General features: G+C 38.1%; 1 protein-coding gene across 2 annotated transcripts in view; it reads left to right on the top strand.

The window, feature by feature from the left end:
- The first annotated feature begins 152 nt into the window (after positions 1-152).
- ANKIB1 (ankyrin repeat and IBR domain containing 1) overlaps positions 153-22,969 on the top strand; it is a 101,484-nt gene continuing 78,667 nt past the window's right edge. For both annotated transcript variants that reach the window (XM_080936457.1, XM_080936458.1), the window contains exon 1: positions 153-558. The gene's annotated coding sequence lies outside the window, so the exon portion shown is untranslated. The remainder of the gene's footprint in view (positions 559-22,969) is intronic.

Below are 22,969 nucleotides of genomic sequence, written 5' to 3' on the forward strand. Positions count from 1 at the left end.
AATAACTTCCGGGGTTACGCCCCCAAGCCTGCTTCAGGTTTGAGGCTGAAAAGCTTCCGGGTCGGTGTGAGGGTGCCGCCGTTCGTGCCGGTCCGTGCCACTTCGTGCCGCGGCCGCAGCTGTCTGAAGCCGGCAGCAGTGTGTGAGCTCGCGGTGTCGGCTGCAGCCGAGCCCGACGCTAGCAAGGGGAGGGGGAGGTCGGCCTCCGCGGCTGCGCGCGCACAGCGCACGACCATGCTCTGGACTTGACCGAGCGGCGGAGGCAGGCGCCACCGCCCCCTCCTCCCGACCCTGACAGCGGCGGCGCGCAGCGGGAGAAGATGGGGGGCGCCCGCCCTGTGTGAGCTCGCCCGGCGCGTCGGGCTCGCGCAGCGCTCCCCGCGGGCCTCCAGCGCGCATCCTCCGGCTCCCGCAGCCGCTGGCGGCGGGTGGGTGGGGCGCGGAGTGGACCCGAGGTCACCCGCTCGGCGCGAGAGGCAGGTGGCCGCGGCAGAGGAAGACCTGCAGATCCGGAGGGCGGAATCCACGCGACCCCGGTCCCCGCCGGGAGAAGTAGCCGTAAGTCTCTGCTTCGCGGCTCGGCTCTGGCCGAGGCAGTCTCGAGCTGCCTAGTTCACGCCCTTCCGCGTCTCCTGCGAGCGTACCCGTCGCCCCTTCGCTCCCCTTCCCAGAACGGGCACAGCATCCTGTCTACCCTTACGCGGTTTCTCGCGCTCACGAATTTGCAAGCCTCCCCGGTTTCCACGGCGCGTCCCATCCTCCACACGCGTCTACATCGCGCCGTGTCCCTCTGTCCTCAAAAGATTCGTGCCCTCCTTCATTTTCTGTAGAACCCCAGACCCCACAACCTCCGCAACCCTTGTTGGGACCTGGAAAGCCTGGGATTCCACCAACTCGGTGGACCTTAAGTAGTGAGGAGCTAATAGGTTAAAAGTGCACTGTAGGACTGTCATGGGTGGGGGTAGGTGCAGATGGCACCATTGAACCTTTATATTTGTTGCTTTTGCCACCCAAACAGAAGAATGAACGCTCCTCTGTACCCTCATTCCGCTCCCAGTGTGTGTGAACTGCTTATACATTGATGTTTGAGTTGGAGGAAATTGGAGCTAGCGCTGTATTGAAGCATCTCCTGAAGAGGTTTTATTCTCACAAGCCTCATTCATATGGAATGGCAGGTTGAAAAAAATCTTGCATTGAAACGACCCATTCCCGGAAAGCTTTACTCGTAAATCTGAAGACCGAATGTGAAAACATCTGAATTTTTAGTTAGTGTACTTTGGATACTGTTAATTTCTTACTCTTTGGATTACTGTTTGACTAGGCTTTTTTCTCATTAAATTTTAGTTTGCATTTTTAGGTTACCTTTGCAGAACTTTCCAGAAATTAGATTAAAATATAATTTTAATACTGTCAGTGATTGGACAATAGCTGTCATGTGTCTTCGTGCATCAACTACTTTCAAGGCATGTAGAAAGCAAATGATAATTCTAAAAATAATGTTACTTTGTACATTGTAGGTTCTGTTATTCTGTAAACTAAGGTCTTATGGTAGCATTGGGATTTTTTTTTTCTTGGAAACTATTATTTCTTTAAGAACAATACATATGTTTAGTCACCCCAACAAACCGTTTAGCAGTTGATCTTGGGCCATTTAGTTTTGTAACTTTACACTTCACAGTTTAGTTTGAAGGACACTCAGAAGATGTAGCAACAACAGTCAATCTGGAAATGTCCTTTACTTGGCACAGAAGCCCAACTCCGTGCAGATTTGAGTGCATTGGTGAAGGTGTGGCTTCTGATCTCTGTAAAATCAGCTTCTGAATAAGAAGCTGTGAGCGTTTTCCCTGAGGGAATAAATGGGCAGTTACATGGAACAATCTTTTGAAAATTCCACTCGTTTCTGTTATCTTTGGGACAAAGGGGAAAGATAGGACCAACTTTTCCTGTTTTACTTATTTGTTTCCTCACAGCTCTGAGAATCTTGAGTTTATGCTATAAGCAAGTCCTGAAACCATGTCTGCAGTCTTATAAAATAAGGACTGTGAACAGGCGCATGGGGATACAGTTCTCTTAGCCACTCTCTTAGACTCCTGTGCCACCTCGCTTCTGAGAGGTGGTTGTTTTTCCCCTTCCTTTCCTGGGTGTGCTCACTTGTGAAAGTGAAACACATATATTTTATGCAGCTTGCCTGTAGGTAAAAGATCAAAGTTATTTTCATATATGAGTAAATACAGTTGATGGAAAAGCATGAGTAAAGTTTCTCTGATCTCCAGGAATGGACTGAAACTTTCCTCCCAAGCTTTGAGTAATTTTCTTCCCTTTGAGGATTCATGCACCCATTCATCTAGGTTAAATTTTTAAGTGTTTCTTTCAAATAGTAAAAGTAGCTCAGAAGTGCCTTAGCCTGGAGGAGTTTGTATATCATCCTAAAAATGCTTAGGTATCTTGTTTACCTTTTCAAAATGGCCTAACTTGAGGAACAGTGATTTTTGGACTTTACAGTATATTTTCTTCAAACTGCCTCCTCTCTCCCCATACTTTCCTTTCCGGCTTCTTTGCCTCCTTTCATTCAACCTCTACTGAACTGTGTGTGCAGATCAGGATGAATGCTCTGACGCTACAAGGATAAGTGCACCACGATTCCCTTTCTCATTGAATTTACTAACGTTTGACTGTGGTTCTATCTGAATATCTCGGAGGATTTTGGTTCTGCAATGAAAATATTTCTTCAGACTTGAAAGTGATGTACCCCTGTTATTAGAAGGATTTACGGCCCAGGGGCATTTTGATACAGTTCGATCTGATAGCTTCTTGGAGCCTCTAATGTTTTTAGAAGCATAGCCTACAATTCCACTGGTTCATTTGTATTATAAACATTTTATTTGTTTATAAATCAAAGTCTGTTAAGAGCTTGTTCTTCTTTTAGCCAGTTCCCTTTACTACTAATTCCACATTTTTCTATTCTTAAGATAATAGAACAGATCATTAATACTTCTTGATTTCTTAAAAGACAGCAACATTTGCCTTTTTTTTTTTTCTGTTCTGTTACATGTGTGAGCATACAAACACACACACACAACTTGTAACTCAGTCTTTCGCTTTCACTTATGGTAAAAATTTTTGATATTACTCAAGTTTCTACATGTAAACACACACTTGAAACTTACAGTCTTTCGGTTTCACTTGTAAAAATCTTTGATAATACTCAAATTTCTGATTGGAATGGTGCTGGAATTAGAATTTCTACTCAACAAAACTATACATTTGTTTGATACTTGGTCTATAAAGATGAACACATCAATATTTTCTTTATCATTGGACTGCAAGTGCCCACTGAAAATAAAAGAAGAAAAACCTGTTCAGATGCCATTAGTACACTGAAGGTATAGAAACATTGCCTTCCTTGTTAATGTATCCATTTAGTATGATAAAGGAAGATACATAACTACTTTAAGCCAAAATTTCATTTTACTTCTGGTCACAGATACTGATAGCTGGCTCCCAGGTTTTTTTCCTACCAGGAGTTATTGTACATTACATTTTTCAGAAATTTAACAATAATTTCGAAATGATCTCAACTTACTTGAATTAGAAGTCATTTCTAATTGAGAAGATGCTACCAGTACAGAGCTGCTGTTGTGCCTTCACTCAGATCACTTCACTCTTTATATTCTGCTGCATTTCTTTAGTTGCTTCCCACTTGTCTGCACGCATAAGTGCAGAGGTTCAACATACGCAGTTATCAGTCTTTTCTGAAATTCTGCGGAAGCTTCAGACATGTGCCTTTACCCTGAAGTACTAGTGCCTGCTTTCTTAAAGCACTGGTCGACAACACAGCACACTGTGTTTTAGTTCAGACATCTTTGGACTCTGTTTTCCTCTCTTCTAAGTCTGGCAGTTTGGTAAAGCCTGCATTTTCTAGCATAACCCTCATTGTAGAACTATGAAAGATCTTATGCCCCCAGCTAAGTGATGCTCTTCTGACAGGAAAGATGCCATGCCCTTCTCAGTGAATTTCATACAGAGGCACACAGTGCCAAGTCATGTCACTGGCAGGTAACACAGCAAGATATAGTTGTGGAAATAAACTCTAAAAGTGTGCCATTTATCTTATTTCTAATCAACCCTTCACTTGCTGGCCTTAGTGTCATTGATGACTCCTACCTAAAATAACCACTTTTAGGATGATTAGCAATTACTGTTTATGTCCCTCTGTGTGTACTAGTTGATAGCTTATTGAGAGCTGCTTCTCTTTTTCTCATTTTTATTAATTAAAGCAGAGATTAAGTGGCTTTGCCTTTATGTGAGGTTTCGTAAATTGTCACTGTTTTCACTGTTGTGCTATTTCAGTTGTCCCCAGGTTAGCCTTGGGGAAGGAACATCTTTAAACTGGCTGCTATACCCATTTATCATGGTCCTATCTGGTTCACTGTGCATTTCCTTTCCAGCAGAATAAATTGTTCGTGATTCATCTTGTACTTTGCTTGTTCTGCCCCTGAAATCAGTCATTTCTAGAAGGAGGTTTGCTTTTGATAGATATTTACAACAGAAATTTGGGAGCTTATGCTCATTGCCACTCATGAGTGCTTCTAATTACTTTTGCTGTATGTGATTAGGGTAGATGAATTGTATGAGCACACATGCGCAATACATTCATATACTTACCTTTTTTATTTTGTTTTTGAGTGATTTTCAAGACTAGCCTTAAATTTACTCTATAGCCAAGGCTGAGATATCCTAATGTCACAAAGCAAACAACCAATTAGAGGATGTTTCCTGTGCAGTGAGAACTCAGATACAGACTGTCTGGAGCTGTAGGTGTCTCCACAGTGCTGTCAGGAACACACTCATTTGTCTTTCTGTTTAGTCGGTGTAGCTTATCACTTCTGCTTTTAGGATGACATTCCAGGCTGAGTAACAGTTTCTTTCTAATTCTCTCTTCATCCAGGCCCCAGCTTGTCTTATCCATGTCATATCTAGTAATCTCTAGAATTGAGCCAAGAAAAACGAGCCCTGCCCTTTTACACCCCCACAAGTTCTTTTAAATTATTTTGTATTCTCTTCTTTTAAAATGATGCAGATTTGGCTTCTTGTCACATAAACTTAGATTTAGATTAAAAACTCAGAACTTTCACTATAATCTCTTATTTTTTTTTATTTTTTTGTTTTACTGAGATAAGGTTTCTCTGTATAATATAACCCTGGCTGTCCTGGACTCACTTTGTAGACCAGGTTGGCCTCAGGTTGGCCTCAGGTTGCCCTGAGTGCTGGGATTAAAGGTGTGTTCCACTCCTCTGATCTCTTGTTTTGCCCTTCTTAAAAGGTTTTCATGCCCACTTTACTAAGTTATTTCAAACAGAAAGGTAAATATGATTGATTATATTATCAAATTGGAAGCTGATGTTTTAGGGGACATAGAAATTTAACATTGTACACAATAAATAGTGTTAAAATTTTAAATGTAAGTATAATATTCCATGCATAAAAGCCAAAGGCTCAGGGCAGAGTACTTGCCTAGCAAGTGCAGAACCCTGAGTTTAACCTCTAGCACCAGTGAAGACAAACAAACCAACCTTGGTGTGATGTAGTTCTTGTTCTTAGGGAATTTACCACAGAACCAGGAAAGCAGATAAACGCTGAATTACAGTTTCAGGTGATAAGCTCAGCATATGACCAAGTTAGACATTGTGTAACTTAGTAAAAGGTTGGGAAACTATGATCCAGCTACTTCATAATGAAAATGGCTTCTAAATGCTGGCTTTTGCAGGGAATTTTCTTTAGGGTAAGGACCTTTTATAATATTCTAAAATAGAACCATGAAAAATCATGTTTGCTGTCTGGTAAAGTTAACCTGGTTATAACATAATTAGGTATGGAATCCATAAAGAATGGAAATTCATCTGAAAATATATTGAAATATTTTCCTGTGCTAATTAAATATTAAATGTTTGTGTAAATATATGCCTATTCTCAAGGACTTTGTGTTTTAACATATAGTCTAACTCTCAATGGTATAATAGTACTATGGACCTGTCTTATAAATGGAGGGCAGCAAAAGCTTGGATTATGGCTGGAGCTTAGGGTTGGTCAGATCATGTTTTCTGCCAGGCCTCCCACTAGAGAACATGACTTACATGGTGGAAGGAGAGGACCACTCCTCAGAGTTGTCCTTTGATAGTGCATATAACTTCAAACTGCATATGCACACATACATAAATAAATGTAATTGTAGATGGTTTTAAGAAGACTTGAGCTCATTAAGTCCCATATTCTTTCCATGTATTCTAACTGCCTTCCCCTTGACCTGCTGTCTGTGTGTGACTTCTACCTCAGAAATCTTGTAAAATAAGATTAGAATATAATTAAAATAGTTTCCAGTTGGGGACAGAAAGAATCAACCAACTCTACTCTTGATTTTTCTACAGGCACTCTCTGTGTGGGATGGAGTATAATCAAGAAAATAACTGTTGGCCAGAAATTTGCCACATTACATGAATGAGACAGTTATTGTGAACATGCTGAGATTAGTTTCTGAGTAACTTAGTATTGAACTGGTAAGACAGTGGAAGACAAGATACTAGCCTGGTGTGCCATGCCATTGGACAGTTGAGTAGCATTTATTAATGCTAAGATTCCTCTTTTTCCTGCCACATTTGATGTTCAGAATGAGGAATAAGAAAAGGGAGTGTATATTGCCAATAAGTAAGTGAGGATTAGTGGATTCCCCAAAACAATTGTAAAAATAAAGATGATTTCTTCTTCTTAACTTAAATGTACCAAATCATTTAAATAGAATCACTATTTAGGCTCAGGTTCTCTCTTTCTGAAAAGAGGTGTGCTTGCTGTGAGACTAATTTGGGCACATGAAGCTTCTACTCCAGACTGGACTTGACGTGGTGCCCACATATTTAGCATGAAAATGTATATTTGGAGGGATAAGAAAGGAGGATGAGGTTTTGGACTGCTAATTTGATATGATGTAATGATGAGAAGCAGGGCAACTCGGGAAGTAGGAACACCTGATGTTTCTTAACTATTCAAAAACTTCATTTGTTAAGTGTAAGATACATAAGAGAAGAGAAGGTGAAAAATAAGATTCCAGTGTTCGAGAATTATGTGGTCCAATAGTATTTTTCACCTGACTCTTTAAGAAAAATGAGCCTTAGGACTCTAAGCTGGAATTCTCCAAGTTGGCATATATTAGAATCATATAGACAGTTTGTTGATACACAAATGGCTGGGCCCCACTTCCAGGCATCTGGGTAGGGGGCCTCAAAGTTTTTTTCTAACACGTTTCCAGGTTCTTTTAGGATTTCTGTTATCTTATGTATGAAGTTAAATTATCCCTCCTCCCCCATGCCTCTAGAAGGTTACTGGTATAATCTCTTGGAGAATTTAAGAAAGTCCTCAGTCATTTCTCTTTGTTTTGTGCTTTAGTTGAGGAACTCTAATTAGCACAATTTTATTTTTTTAAAGATTTATTTATTTATATTATGAATATGCATGCTCTATCTGCATGTACACCTGCACATCTCAAGAGGGCATCAGATCACATTATAGATGGTCGTGAGCCACCATGTGGTTGCTGGGAATTGAACTCAGTACTCCTGGAAAATCAGCCAGTGCTCTTAACTACTAAGCCATCTCTTTAGTACCTTTATTTTTTAAATGATTGTTAAATATATGCATGTGTGCAAATGCTCATAGAGGCAAGAAGATCAAATCCCCTGGACCTGAAGTTATGGCTGCCCAATATGAATGCTGACAACTGAACCCAGGCGCTCTGTAAGAGTAGTATTCTTGGCCAAACTGCTCAAGTGGGCTCTATAATTCTGTTCCATTTCTGTAAGAGACTCTGGAGAAGCCCTTATCATTTGAGCAAATGTTTTCTGTTGCTAGAGAGAAGCAGCCTCTGTGTCTATGCTGGGGTGATCTGTCTGTAAGGCTTCACTGTTCCTGCATGGTGACTGTAAGACAGTGAGAACAGGCTGAGGTGTGGAATGGGGCTTTGTAAAGACTGAGAGTAAAATACTCTAGTTACTCTCGGTGCTTTCAGCCTCGAGGGGAATAAGACTGGTTATTAAAATAGAGGACTGTTCTACCTTTTATCAACAGTTTTTAGACACATAGTCTTTAAGTGATTGATATGTCTACATAGAGCTAAGTAGGAAAAGTAAAAGAGGCAGGTACAAAATGAAGGTAGATGCCAAGCTTTTCTCCTGGTCTTTGTTGTTACTGTGTGGACTCAGTGTTCTTTTAGGAGGCAGTTTCTTTACCTGTTATACACTGACATAGAAGATTGATGTAGTATCTTTTACAAGACATGCTGGAGTGAAAGGGACAGAGGACAGGTCCATTTCCTTGGGAGAATCATTTGTTTGCTGGCCAGAATATGACTTAAAGAGACCCATCTATTTAGTATATGTTTACTTTTGGACTTAGATAGCATCAATTACACATTAACGACCATTTTTTAAATATAGCACATACCATGATGTCAGTGTTCCATTTGTAACTTGAAACTTACATTGACTTTGTTTTGATGCTTTATGTACTTTTCCTATTCATAATCTTTACTGCTTTCATTTGGGTCGCATATATTTCTGTCTCCATAATTGATTTTTCTGGTTCCATTTAACATGTGTATTAAATAATGAATATCATTCATTAGACAGTAAGAAAATCACAGCTTTTTAAATTGGAAAACTGTATTAAAGTAAGACACTGTATGTAATATTTTTATAAGAGCAATTTAATTCTATCTATGAATTGGGAAATGTGTTTAGTTTAGACTGGTCTGTTTCGTTTCTGTCCTGTATATGTGCTTGTTTATATACTATCTAATGTGTCTGGGATGTGAGTGGCTCTTACACTTCTCATTCGCTGTCCTGCAGTGCGTGGACAAAGAGCCATAGAGTGGCTCTCACTTTTCCACTCTTACTCTGCTTTCAAGGTGCTGGCAAATTCTTTCTGTTCTTACTTGCTGAGTATATCCGGAGTTGGAACAAATGTTCACTACCACCACCCCTGCTACTTCCCTCTGCCAAACTGCCTCCTGACAGCTTTCACTTGGCTTCCTACAGCAGCTTAGAAATGGTCTTCTGCTTCTTGGGTTTTTTCCTACCCCCATTAGTTTTCCCCTCAGTCTGCCAGCCAGGTTAAATGTAACAGGTCATTTCCATCCCTGCAGAAAGCCTCCAGTGGCTCTTCTTTTCACTGGGATAAAAGTAGTTTAATCTTCCAAGAGCTTAGCTGCTCCCGTTAGTTCTCTGACATCCTAACTCCTCACTCTTCTCAGTCTGGCCGCCTTTCTGTGTTTGAGCACCCAAGGTTGTTCTTTTTAGAAGATTCTTACTTGCAGATGGTGCATGGCTCTCCCCTGTAGCTCTTTACTCAGATGTCACTCGGTAAAGTCTTCCCTGTACTCTTACGAATCGCAGCAGTCTCCCTCCCAGTTTGATAGCTTGGAAATGACACTTTATGTTACTGTGTGTAAACCGTAAACTCAGTCCGTGATTCAGTTAGTTTTGTTCTGTGGGATTTCCCTGTATACATAGGCATGTGGTAGGTGGTCCAAAAGTATTTTCCCCCATGAGTTTATTTATCTAAAAGACTATATCTTTCTTCTGAGAAGTGAACCTGAAAATCACATCTACATCTTTACTTTGAATATCTAATTGTTCTGTTTCTCTCATTTAAAAAGTCCTTTAGTCCTATGCCTTTCTTTGGTTTGTATTTGACATTACTGATTGTTTTGGGGAGGGGGCAACATTTTCCCCTAGCATAAATTGTAGTTCCTAATTTCATGTCTTTTGGGGGGAATAACTAAACATCTTTTAATCCCCTGTGACATATATGCATTTTTGATTGCTTTCATTGACTATCATGTTTTCTAACACTCATAATAAGATATTGACATACATCTTGCTTTTAAGAGTTACAATAATGCCATAGGTTTTTTTTTTTTTTTTTTTTTTTTGGTCATATTTTCAAGAAAAATCAATACTGATCTCCACCCTTTTTAACCTGAATAAAAGTTTTGTGGCCATGGCAGTTGAACCTTTCATAGACTTTAGTTTACATAGCCATTGTGTGTCAGCTTCCTTATTAGGAGCAGTTGGGTTCTACAGAAGGATCTGGGCTCTTAATTTGGTTTCTTTAGGCTCAATAAGTCTTGAAATTTGTGACTTGATACAAACATTAAGGATGCTTTAGATTTTTCAAGTAATCTGTCAGACTGTATTTTGAATTATAGCCTGACTTTTCAATTAGAAAGTGTCACTGTAGCACTTAAGGTCACCTTGCTCCGTCTCTTCAGGATATAGAGTAGCACCAGTGGATTAAGACTCAAATCTTCACAATTTTGTTAATCATACAGGCTATTTCTGTGTGGTCTATATTACTTCATTAATATGATTGAGTTATCAAGAGAACCCCCAAAACTAAGTAGATATGGGATTCAAGTTTTGTTTCTGATACTATAGAGTTTCTAATTTGAGATAGTTTAGGTCTGTGGCCTTGGTAGCAGACAGTTTACCTAAGAAAAAGTTTTATTATATTTAGTTCCTATAGCAATAGGATATATTTAACTCTTAAGGTTTAGGATTAACAAAGATGTATGGAAATATAAATGAACTCTTCTAAATACCAACTGAATTTCAACAATCTACACATGTAGTAGATTCTAATTTAGTAAATGGGAAAGCCAGGATTTAAACTGGGTCTTCTCTAGAATTTTTTCAGGTTATCATTAAGCCTTTCCAAAATAACTAAGTTTCTAAACCCTATTTATTAGTTTATTGTAGAATGCAGGTGGAATTGCATGTGAATTAAATGAGAGAAAGTATATATACCACAGAGATAGGTTTTCCTGTGCTAACCTTGTTATGAACCCAGGAATTTGTTTCCAGCAGTTTTCTTCTGCACATGTATTCAAAGTGTACAGAAATAACTCCACAATATTAAATGTTTCCTTTCTGTTTTTCTCCTCCCCTCTTCTTCTCCTTCCATTATCCTCTTCCCTCTCCTTCCCCTCCCCTAGCTCCATTCCTTTTTCATGGGGCTCACGTTTAACTTATTGCTGGTTTCAAACTCCTGTTAGTCCAATGCCTCAACCTACTGAATGCCAGGATTATAGCCATGTACTGTCACTTCAGGATGTACCTTTCACGTCTCCAAAGATGAACAAAACTAAGCTGTTGATTTGAAATTTGTCCTTTACAGTTTTTATGATTATCAGGTAAATTGGCAGCTTTATATAAGCCTTATATAATAATAAAAAATATTTATTAGCTGGGCATAGTGGTGCATTCATTTAATTTTAGCACTCAGGGAATAAAAGTAGTTGGATCTTTGTGTGTTCAAGACCAACAAGAACTATACAACAAGACTCTTTTTCCAAAATAATTGTATTTATTGTTGTTGTTGTTGTTGTTTGTGTATGTATATGACTGACGCTTGTGCCCTGAAGCACATGTAGAGTTCAGAGGACACCTTTGTGGAGTGGATCCTTCCTCACTTAAATTGGTTTCAGCAAGAGAACTCTGGTCATAAGGCTATAATGTTTGGGGAGAAAATACTTTTATCTCTAAGCCATCTCTCCAGCCCTTTGTTTGTTAATGGTAGTCTGATTCAAGAGTTCTCAGCCTCCTTGGAAAACTATTGTTTCTCCAGTGTATTTCTCTATTCCTGTAGTAAATGTCTTAACACCATGCCATAATTCTGATAGAGTGAATTTTTTTCAGAATAGTTGATTTGTTCTTGAAAGAGAAAGGATTTAACAGTTGCTAGGTACTTAAAAATATATTATGATTTGACAGAGGAAGATATCTGTAGTTCCTTACTCTATAAAGGAATATGATTGGCATCTTGTAAAATTGGTGAATTAAAATTGAAATCACAAATGTAATCATATTATATAGTTTTTAGATTGTTTTCCTGTCAAATTATGTTCTGTTTCTGCAGCATACTTTCTACAGATTATAGGTATTTCCTCTCATGTTAAAACTTTTCCTTTACCTTAAACTAAGTTTTTGTATAAAGGGAGAATAGTCCTTTTTATTAAGATAGCTTGTGGCAGGGAGTTTGTAAGCCATACATCTTGTCATGTGCCTTTCCCAACTTACAAGAATGACAAACTAGGAATGCAGTTGTCTTGTGTTAAAAATACAAAATTGATCAGCAGCCCAAAACCAGATCGTTCCATCAGAAAACCAGCCCTTTCCCGTGGCCTCTGGATTTGATCCAGGCAGTCCAGCTGACATCATTGATGTTTCTCATAGTTTAAGGCCCATAGAGGAGTGTCCTAAATTTGAACAACCTCAGATGGTCTGTGCTATGGGCATTGAGTCAGTGCCTATTTTCATTTCATCAGAGTGCACACTGAGGCTAAACCAGCCATGTGTCAGACAGTGAGTCTCGACTCACCACTGTGACCTGTAAATCCGTACTTTTAGAAACACTAGCAACTAGCCTTTTGTGTATCAGCAACCAAAACAACTTTGAGTTTTTTATTCTGTTTGGCCTTTCCTGAATGGGTTAACATTTGTGAAGTTACAACTGTAGAATAGCTTATACCAGCTTTATCTTACATGCAGATGCAGTAATCATAAATAAAAGGAATTTTGTGAAATTTCCCTTTTCTCATTGTGAATGTATTGACATACCCAGCAATAACTTTGTATGTCTAGGTTAGCAGCTGAGCTACAGAGATGAGTGCTGGCTTAACTGTGGTCCTGGCCAGGCCACAAAGGAGGATGGGGTAGTTGCTGCAGCTTCATCCAGACTGCAGAAACATTTCCTCTAGGCTTTACTTCAGTTCTGTACCCTTTTTTTTTTCTTCTAACATTTTGGCCACTTTTGGGAACAAGTGGACCCTATATCTTAACCCCTGCAAGATAAACAAATCAAGTCCCCCACTTCAGTGATTCAGACTCAGCACTCAGCATGTTACCCAAAGCTGAAACTGACTACAGAGGAAAGACTCAAAGCAGTATTAGAGAAGGCCCTGGATGAGTTGGAATCTTACTTTTGGATGACACAGATATATTTAATTCCTCTAACACTGACTTGTGACAACATACATGAAATATAACCTACTAGGGAAGCTTATCAGAGACTCAGTATCCAAGGCTTCTACTGGTCATGCCCAGAAGAAAAGCAGTTATTTACTATGTGCTAAATATTAAAAGACTAATTTGTGTATCTACATGAGTGTGTGTGTGTGCGCATATGTGTAGATCAGAAGACAACTTGGAGGTATTGGCTCTCCTCCTTCCATCATGTAGAGTTGTTAGGCCTGGTGGCAAGTACCGATGCTTGCTGAACCATCTCTTCAATCTATATTTTTTCTTTTTTAATGTTAATTAAGTACATTTTCAAAGATGGTTCAGTTTTTATTTTTTCTAGTCATCATTGTATCTATGTGAGGGTGTTGGATCCCCTGAAATGAGTTGAGGACAGTTGTAGGCTGCCACGTGAGTGCTGAGAATTGAACCCAGGTCCTCTGGCAGAACTGCCAGTGCTCTTAAGTTCTGAGCCACCTCTCCAGTCCTCATATTATGTTTTTAATATTACATTGTTTTTAATAAGCAATTTTGGTGCACTGAGCCACTGTAAGGAAGAAATTATTGGAATTCTGAAACCAGATACCAGCAACAGGCTGACTTTCTTAAATATAGCCGACCGAATGTACTATGTCAGCTTCCTTCTATATAATATGGTAGGATGTTCTTGAACAGATAAGGCCAAATTTGTGATTTCAACTTAATAAATTCATTTAGGTTGAGCAAAACAATGAAAGAAAATGTTCCATTGATTAGGGTATTTTGCACTCTGACACTGTAACAATACTAATTTTAAGAATATGTTACAGCAGAAGACACAACAGAACCAGTAAGACTTACTGGCTTTGAAAGACCGATGGGGTTGCTAGAGAAATGTCTCAGCAGTTAAAAGCACTGGCTCCTCTTTCAGAGGACCTCCTCGCCAAGTTGGATCCGCACACCGGAAGGCAGCTCAGAACCATCCAGAACTCTAGTTCTAGAGGTTGTTACACCCTCTTCTGATCTCTGTGGACTCAGAATGTCCGTGGTGCATAGACAAACCCATGCTGCTAAAGCACCGTACACATAAGACAGAAGTGAACAAAACCTCATAAAACACTGGATGGTGGAGTAAAATATTTTACAATAAGGATAATATAAATAATTTTATGTTGAAGCAAATCTATTAGTTTTATATGGTTGGCATTAGAAAGGAAATCAATTTAAAAAACTATTTTGTCAACTTAATTATATATATAATTATTATTAAAGATAGGGAGAAATTAAGGTCTCTGAAATATAAATTCTGAGTTATAATGTACTTTTTAAAATTTTAAGCATTTAACATAACTTCAAATTATTAAAGTTAAAAATATAAAGTTAAAAATACATTCCTAAACTTGAATATGTAGTGTTTATTTTTATCTATTTCTTTGACTGATGGATTTGGTATTAGAGGCTAAAGTGTACCTTCTCTCTAAAAAAAAAAAAAAAAAAAAAGTATGGAAAGGCTAACAATTTACTTTGCTTTTCCTGCAAAGAAATTTTATCTGTGTCTAAAATGTATCAATTTGAGACCCTCACTTCTCCAGTCCTCACAGCACTTTAAGTTAAATATTTGCACTTATTTTAAGTTTTTTTTTTTTTTTTTTTTTTTTTTTTTTTTTTTTTTTTTTAAGCTGGGTTCTCTATGTGAAGCTCTGGCTGTCCTAGAACTCATTCTGTTGGCCTCACAGAGATCTTCCTGCCACTGTCTCCTTAGTGCTGGGATTAAAGGCATGGGCTACCACTATCCAGCTATACTTGTTTTAAAAATGAAAACAATATGGTATTAAAAATATGAAACCAAACAACACTGAATCATCAGAAATTCTAAAGTTAGCCAAAATCAAATGTTTGCTCAAGAAAACAAAACGGCAGTCAACAGATTGGGAAAAGATCTTTACCAATCCCACATCTGAAAGAGGTCTAATATCCAGTATATACAAAGAACTCAAGAAGTTAGACTCCAGAAAATCAAACAATCCTATTAAAAAATAGGTACAGAGCTAAACAAAGAATTCTCAATTGAGGAATATCGAATGGCTAAGAAGCACCTAAGGAAATGTTCAGCATCCCTAGTCATCAGGGAGATGCAAATCAAAACAACCCTGAGATTCCACCTCACACCAGTCAGAATGGCTAAGATCAAAGACAGAAGATGTCATTATGTTTAATCTTTACACACCAAGAAAACTTTGACTATTTCCATGTTATGTTTTGTTTTACATGTACTTTATGTTCATTGTAACTAGTAAGATTTCAATGCATACTATCAAACCATTAAAAAATCAAGTAGTGACAAAAATATATTTATAGTTTTATGCCAAAATGCTTTTAAAAATCTGTACATGTATCTGTTTTTTTTAATAAAGTTGTAAGAAAAAAAGATGTTTGTTAATAGCACCACAAGCACCTGAAATATCAGTGTGTTTAGTAACAAATTGACAGGAAAGATAAAGAATATTTTGAGTATCTGAAAGTCAACCTACAAAAAGCTGTGATCCTTTGAAACTATGCATTAATAGGGACTGGACAAGAGGGATGTTTGCTCCACTTTCTGTATCCCAGGCTTACCCTTTCCACCTGTGGATGTCACGCTGTTTCCTGTGTTCTTTACCAATATGGCACAAAGCACCAGTCAGCTGTGCCTCCTGCAGCCATTTTAATTTCTTTCTTTTCTAACTGCAACACCCTTTACACACTGTGAAAGCTTTGTCAGTCTCAATGATGTCCCAAAGGAGGTAGAATATGTTAGATTGCCTTCTTTCTTGCTCACTGAAAAGATTTAGGGAATTAACAATCAACTTTTTAATTACTACTCCGATGATGCTGTTTGGGTTTATTTAGTCATTTTATATTGAATGCTACCATAATATACTGAACTGCAAAGTTAATTCATGTTCTGTAGTGCTTATTATAGTGAGTTACTTTCTTCTTTGAAAGACTTTTCCTAATTTTGTTCATTTCCCTAATACTTTCTAAATATGGAAAATTTTTACTGTAGACTTTTAGAATACATGAACTTCCAGGAAGCTAACAAGAGTGGAGCTACATTTGCTCCCAACCCTAATATGCAGTTTGGCAAGCTAAACTCCAGCCTTTGCTTTTAGCAACATTTCCAAATCAAAGTTTCTTACTCACTGCTTCTGACATTGTGCTTTCCAAGCCTGTGTCCCTTTCAGTTAGTACTTGTCGCTCAGTTACATAGGGAAGACCTGTGCTGACACCACCCTCTATGTAGACAAGTAATGAAAATGAAAGAAGCCTATGTTTAGAATAAAGTTGAAAAAGAAGCTTCTTTTAACAGTCAGATACCCAATTACAAAGTCTAGAGTACCTGCTGTCCATCATTTTGATACAGAACATAGAGATGATGGCTTCTTTTAGATTTATTTTCTTTAAAAAAAAAGGATAAGTAATAACTTCTTTGAAAGTAGCAACTAACCAGCAATTGCTTGAAGATCCTGTGTGTCACATGTTAAAATAAACACTCCAGGAGATGGAGAGAACGACTCAGTAGTTAAGAGTACTTGATGCTCCTGGAGAACCTGAGCTCATAGTCATCTGTACCTCCACTTCTAAGGGATCCACCATCCTTTCTGGTTCTGTGGACACCAGGCATGCATGTGGTGCTCAGACAGACATACAGGCAAAGTAAACACTACCTTTGTGGTTACAAACATCCCAGAACAGGATGTTGTTCTTTCTGTCTTACTGGTAAGAGAATTGAGGTACAGAGAGAAGTAATTTATAATAGAATTAGAAATTTTTTTTTTTCTGTGCCCTTTCTACCAAACCAGGTGTCAGTAAACTATGGTCCTTTGTCTAAGCCTTGTTTCTGTGTTTTTGAAATGAGGTGTCTTAATTTTTGTTGTGATGAAACACCATGACCAGAAGCAACTTGGAAAGTAAAGCTTACATATCCTTAATCACAGTTCATTGAGGGAAACCAAGGCAGGAACCCAATCAGGGCAAGAGCCTGAAGGCACAGTCTGATACAGAAGACATGAAGGTGTGCTGCTTACTGACTTGTTCCTCTTGGCTTGTTCAGCCTGTTTCTTATAGAACCCAGAACCACCAGTTCAGCCAGGGTGGGACTACCCACAATGGGCTAGCCTTCCCACATAGATCACTAAGAACATGATCTACAGGCTTGCCTGTGGAGGTGTTTTCTCCTGCTTTTCAGATGACTATATCTTGTATCAAGTTGAAGTAAAACTAACCACCACATGGGGTCTCATAAATTTCTACTGGCATCAGCTTACTATGTAGCTGAGGCTGGCCTTGAACTCCTGACCCTCTGACTTTTACCTTTCAGTGCTGAAATTACAGGCATGTACCACTATGCTCAGCCTCAGCCTGTTTTATAAATAGAATGTTACTAGTCTTATGCCTTAGAAGCGATAGCATGACAGTGGAGGGTTTAATGGTTCACAAACCCATATTTGTTCCCTTTTCCTACATTAAAGCCCTATAAAGTGGATTCCCTATAATCTAACAATCTAAAGTATTAAACAACAATAAGCCACGGATGTTTAAATGCTAATGGTATGCAGTTTAGAAGAAAAATCTGAGAATGGTTTAAAAGCCATCAGTTGCATCCCCATAATTTTATTATAATTCCTTTTTAAAAAGCAAGGTGTATGAGAATCTCAGTTTTCTTTTAAAGATGTGTAGAAATATCTTGTTGTTTTAGATCTGAGGAATACAAGTTAACATTTAAGCAGTACAGATATGACATTTAAACTATACCTTTTCTTGTGGTAATTAATGTTGACATTCCAGCAGAGTTCTTTGTTTATAAAAAGATAAAACAGCTTAAAATTGTGAGATCTGTGAAAGTAATGTTTCACCTCAAGAGTTGCTTGCTGGGACTGGAGAGATAGCTCCACAGTCACAAGCACTAGCTGCCCCTCTACAAGACATGGGTTCAATTCCCAGCACCAACAGCTCACAACCAGTTCCAGGAGATCTGATCGTCTCTTTGGCTTCCACTTTTTTCTTTCCTTCTTTTGCATGCACAAGGTGCACAGACATATATACAAGCAAAATTATCAATACAGGTAATTTTTTAAAATTACATCTTAAACAGGAACTCGCTGTCACAAGGATCAAATACAAAACCACTCAAGAGACCCTTGCTTGTTTGCAGTCATAGGTCTGAAGGCTTTTAATTATTTTTTATTTTTTGAAAGCATTACATTTACTTATGCACGTGGGCACAAGTATGCCATGGCATGTGTGTGGAGGTTAGGAAACAACACTTTCTAGAGTCAGTCAGTTCTATGCTTTCCACCAACTTCTTGCTTGCAAATTAAACTCAGGTTGTTGGGCACTGCAGCCTGTACCTTTATACGGAGCCAACTCCTTGGTCCTTGAAGGCTTTCTTACTAGTCAAATTCAACTTGGTTATTTGAAGTCATTTTCTAAACCAACTACATAGATTTTATGTTATTCCAGTATTTTGAAATAGCACTTTATATTATTGTTCCAAAATCTTTTTTAAAAAACTATTTATTTTTATGCGTGTGTGTAAGTAGAATCCAGAAGAGGCTGTTGAATCTTCTGGAACTGAATTATGGATGGTTGTTAGCCATCAGTACGTGCTGGGAACTGAATTCAGTCTTTTGCAAGAGTAGCAACTGCTCTTAACTGCTGAGCCATCTGTCTAGCCCCTGTCCCTGAAATCCTTATACACTTTTACAAATGTGAATTCTCCAGTATTTGACATCTCACGTTCTTTTTGGCTTTTTTGGGACAGGGACTAATTCTGTTGCTCTAATTGACCTGAAACTCACTATCTAGATAAGGCTGTCCTCAAATTCAGTGAGATCCACCTGCTTCTGCCTCTACACCCAGCCCAGTATCTCAGCTCTTTCAAATAATGTTTTAAATTTAAATAGAATATATCACTTACCCACTCTCTCTCCTCCCTACATCCCTTCCCAGCTATCATTCCTAAAGTGCCTCCTCTCAGGTTGATACCCATTTTCCTTTTATCCTAGTCACACACACAAATGAATATGCATGCACAAATGTACACACAAACTGCTGACTCCATTTTTGTTTATGTGTATAAGGTTTAGGGACTGGTGGTTCTATACTGGACAACCAGTCATGGGGCTCATTCCTGGGAGAGGCTAGTTCTTTTTCCTAGCAGCCATTTGTTGTCTCTAGTTCTTTGTTTAGGGATGGGACCTAACAAAACTTTCCTTTTCATGTAAACATGCCCATTGATGTTGTCATTGTCCCAGTCATATTTATGTAGCCATTTCTCCAGAGAATGTTTCACAGTAGACCATCGGTATTCTGGTTCTTACATTCTTTCAGCTCCCTCTCCCAAGATGCTCTCTGATATAGATGCACGAGCTGTGAGCTGTGATGTAAATTTACACATTAGGACTGGGGTCCCTAGTATCTTAATCCAATGTACTCTGTCAAGTTTTTCTATGATGGTCTCCATTTTCTGTAAGACAGAGTTGTCTTTGCAGAAGGTTGCTAGATGCACTTATCCAGGAAAGGTGGTTCTTAAAACAACAAAAAGAATAGAGGAAAATATCAAAAATTTTTGGTAAATAAAATTTATTTTAGCTTGAAAATTCATGCTCTTACCAGGTGGTGGTAGTGGTTCCATGCCTTTTAATCCCAGCACTTGGGAGGCAGAGACAAGCAAATGCCTTGAGTTCAAGGCCTGTGTGGTTAATAGAGTGAGTTTAAGGACAGCCAGTTATTAAACAGAGAAACTTTGTCTAGGAAAAACAAAAAAACACAAAACCAAAACAAAAAATTCATGGTCTTTTGGGACTCATTAAGTGGCCAGCATCATCTGATATTAATATGAAAGGTGAGGCTAATAAGTACTTTTAAAAAAATATTGTTATTGTGTTTCTCCTAATATGTACATGGAGTTACAGATCGTTGCAACCCACTTGATATGGATGCCTAGAACCATACACAAATCTACAAAAGCAGAAGATGCTCTTAACTGCTGAGCCATCTCCTCATTACCTAAAAATTTATTTTTATTTGTGTTTCTGTATTAGTGAATACTATATATATGTGCGTCCTAGAGAAAGTTAGAAGAGGGATCCCTTATCAGTGGAGTTACAAATAGCTGTAATTTAGATCCTCTGGAAGAGCAATCTTACTACTGAGCCAACTCTCTAGTTCAAGTGCTTTCAATGAAAGATTTCAACATACACTTTTTAGATATCCACTATAGAAAGTAGACAGTCATAAGCCATGACTTTTAAAAAGGTTTTATGATTAAATACAGATTTAACTGTATTTCAGTTTCTTTGATTTTAAAAATGAATTCAGTTTTATGCTACTAATAACAGTTTTCAGGTAGAAAAATAGCATGCCTTACATTAGTGAGCTCTTTAATTCTTACATGAAAAGAGATTATGTTGTATTGGTCATTTTTATAAAGTAGGGAACATTACATACTTTGGCAGGTTTAATCTTTTTCAAGATTTATTTTATGTATATGAATACACTGTAGCTGTCTTCAGACACACTAGAAAAGGGAATCGGATACTATTACAGATGGTTGTGAGCCACCATGTGGTTGCTGGGGATTGAACTCAGGACCTCTGGAAGAGCAGTCAGTGCTCTTAACTGCTGAACCATCTCTAGCCCTAGGTTTAATCTTTAAATAGCTTGCCACAGTTAATATTTTCTAGATGAGAAAACCAAGGTTGATATTTAAAGTCTTGCCAATTATAAACTAGTTCTAGCCTAAATCTATTTTCAGTTTACTATACCATATAACATCAAGTAATCTGTATAAAAAAGTAAAATGTGAGTAAAGTTCAGCTGGCTTCAAGGCAGAGTTGAGAAGGTATTTGCAGATATATGCGAATAACTTCCATTTTACATAAAGGACTTCAGCATCTAGGGACCTGAAACCAAACTCCACGAACATAGACCAGCATCTGTATGTACTGTATTTATATTTACCAGTCTTTATGACTGCCTTACTGTGTCTTTATAATTTCGGGCATAGCATTTAGCAGTTATGTATCCTTAGTCCCCACTAATTTGTAAGTGGTTATGCAGTTTTTGTTTACCTAATTGATCTTAACACTTGAAGAGTTTTTCACCAGAATTATATGTAAAATGCCTCAATTCTTGTTTCTTTATTATTTTCATTTGGATGAACATTAAGCATCTTTTCATAAAAATGCTATAGAACATAAGTATCTTTTTTAGTGTCAGATTACATCACGTTAGCGTGTTACAGGGGGTGTTAGCTTGGATCATATCTCATGTGTCTCATTGTAAGTTTACTTTATTCACTTAATATTATTAGATATACTATGGACATTTGAATATGTGCTGCCGGCTTTCTCTATATTCTACTGACTAAAAACTATATTGTTGATACTGTAAAAAGTAAAAGGAATAAAACGATTTACAAGTGATATGGATACCCCTCCCCCCAAAAATCTAGGATTTTCCAAACTCCTAGGACTAAGAAGTGAATTTAGCAGGTTCACAGGGTACAAGGCCAATGGGCAAGTTGAATCATATCTCTGAGTGTTACAAATGAGTATCGGGGGTTGTTCACGTCGGTTTGTATACCTAAGCACTCTGGTGCACATGTTGCAGATGTGTGTAGCAGCCAGAGTTTGCTGTTGGATATCTTTTTGATTGCTCTCCAATCAAGGTTTTGAGATACAGTCTCACCAAACTGGAGCTCGTTGATTCAGCTTGGCTTGCTAGCTCGTGTAATATAAGAATTTGCCCTGCTTCCCAGAGTGCTAGGATTGCATGTATGCATAGCCATGTTCAACCTTTACATGTATGCTAAGATCCTTGCTGAGAGGGCATGTTATCAACTGAGCCATTTCCTCAACCCTTGTTTTATTTTTTAAGTACCATTTATTATAGCACCACCCAAAGAAATGTACTATAAATTCAATGAATACATTTATGAAATATTACATGCTACATATAAAATATTAGTTAAAGGTTTTCATTTGGACAAAGAATGAAAAGTTGCCCGATAACAGCAGCTGTGCCCGTGTAAGGCACAGGGCATAGCTGACCGTACTCTCCTCAAGACTCCCGAGGATCGTCTGAATGGCAGGACCCGAAGCTTTTAAATGATGTGCAGACTTTCAGGCTTATTGGTCTAATTTTAAAAATGAAACAGCACTGAAAATAACAAAGCCACAAAAAAGCTTTTTGAGGCCATTATGCCTTTCAGTATGAGTAACAGTAATATTTAATGCATATTTAGAGTATTGATTTTTTAAAAAGTTATCTTGTAACTATTTAAAGTACCCCCAAGATACCATTGCTTTATTAGTTTTTTCTTTATATCTTTGATGTAAATTATGTTCCTGCAGAACATTTTGCTAATGTTTTTATATATATCAAAGAAATATGCTGTTAATCTAAGAACTCAGGAAATGTGTATAATTGAGCAGCATTGTATCAAGGGCGCTAAGGCCAAAACAATGATAAGTTTTCTTATTCTTAAGAAAGATACTTCACAGTCTATTCTACATATCTTTCGTATTTGTATAGATAAATATGTACAGGAAGCTGAATGGAGTTCTTACTAGAGTAACAGAAGCCAGGCCAGTGACACACACTTGTTCTCTCAGCACTCTGGAGGTGAAACACACAGCACAACAAACCACCATAGTTAAATGCATAGAGCCAGACAACAATAAATTCTTCTACAGAGAGTGAATCTACTACCATGTATTCTGAATTCCAGAAGAATCTGTAATACATGATGAGAAGTATAGAGTGTGGGGAGAATTTGCTTCTCGGACTTGAGATGAGACTGAGATGAGACTGAACTAGTCCATCAGGCTAAAGTCTCAGCAGCTCCTTTTGCAAGTAGTATGACAAGTAAATGCATTTAT

The sequence above is a fragment of the Micromys minutus genome (assembly GCF_963924665.1).
Source record: "Micromys minutus genome assembly, chromosome: 23".
NCBI lineage: Eukaryota > Metazoa > Chordata > Mammalia > Rodentia > Muridae > Micromys > Micromys minutus.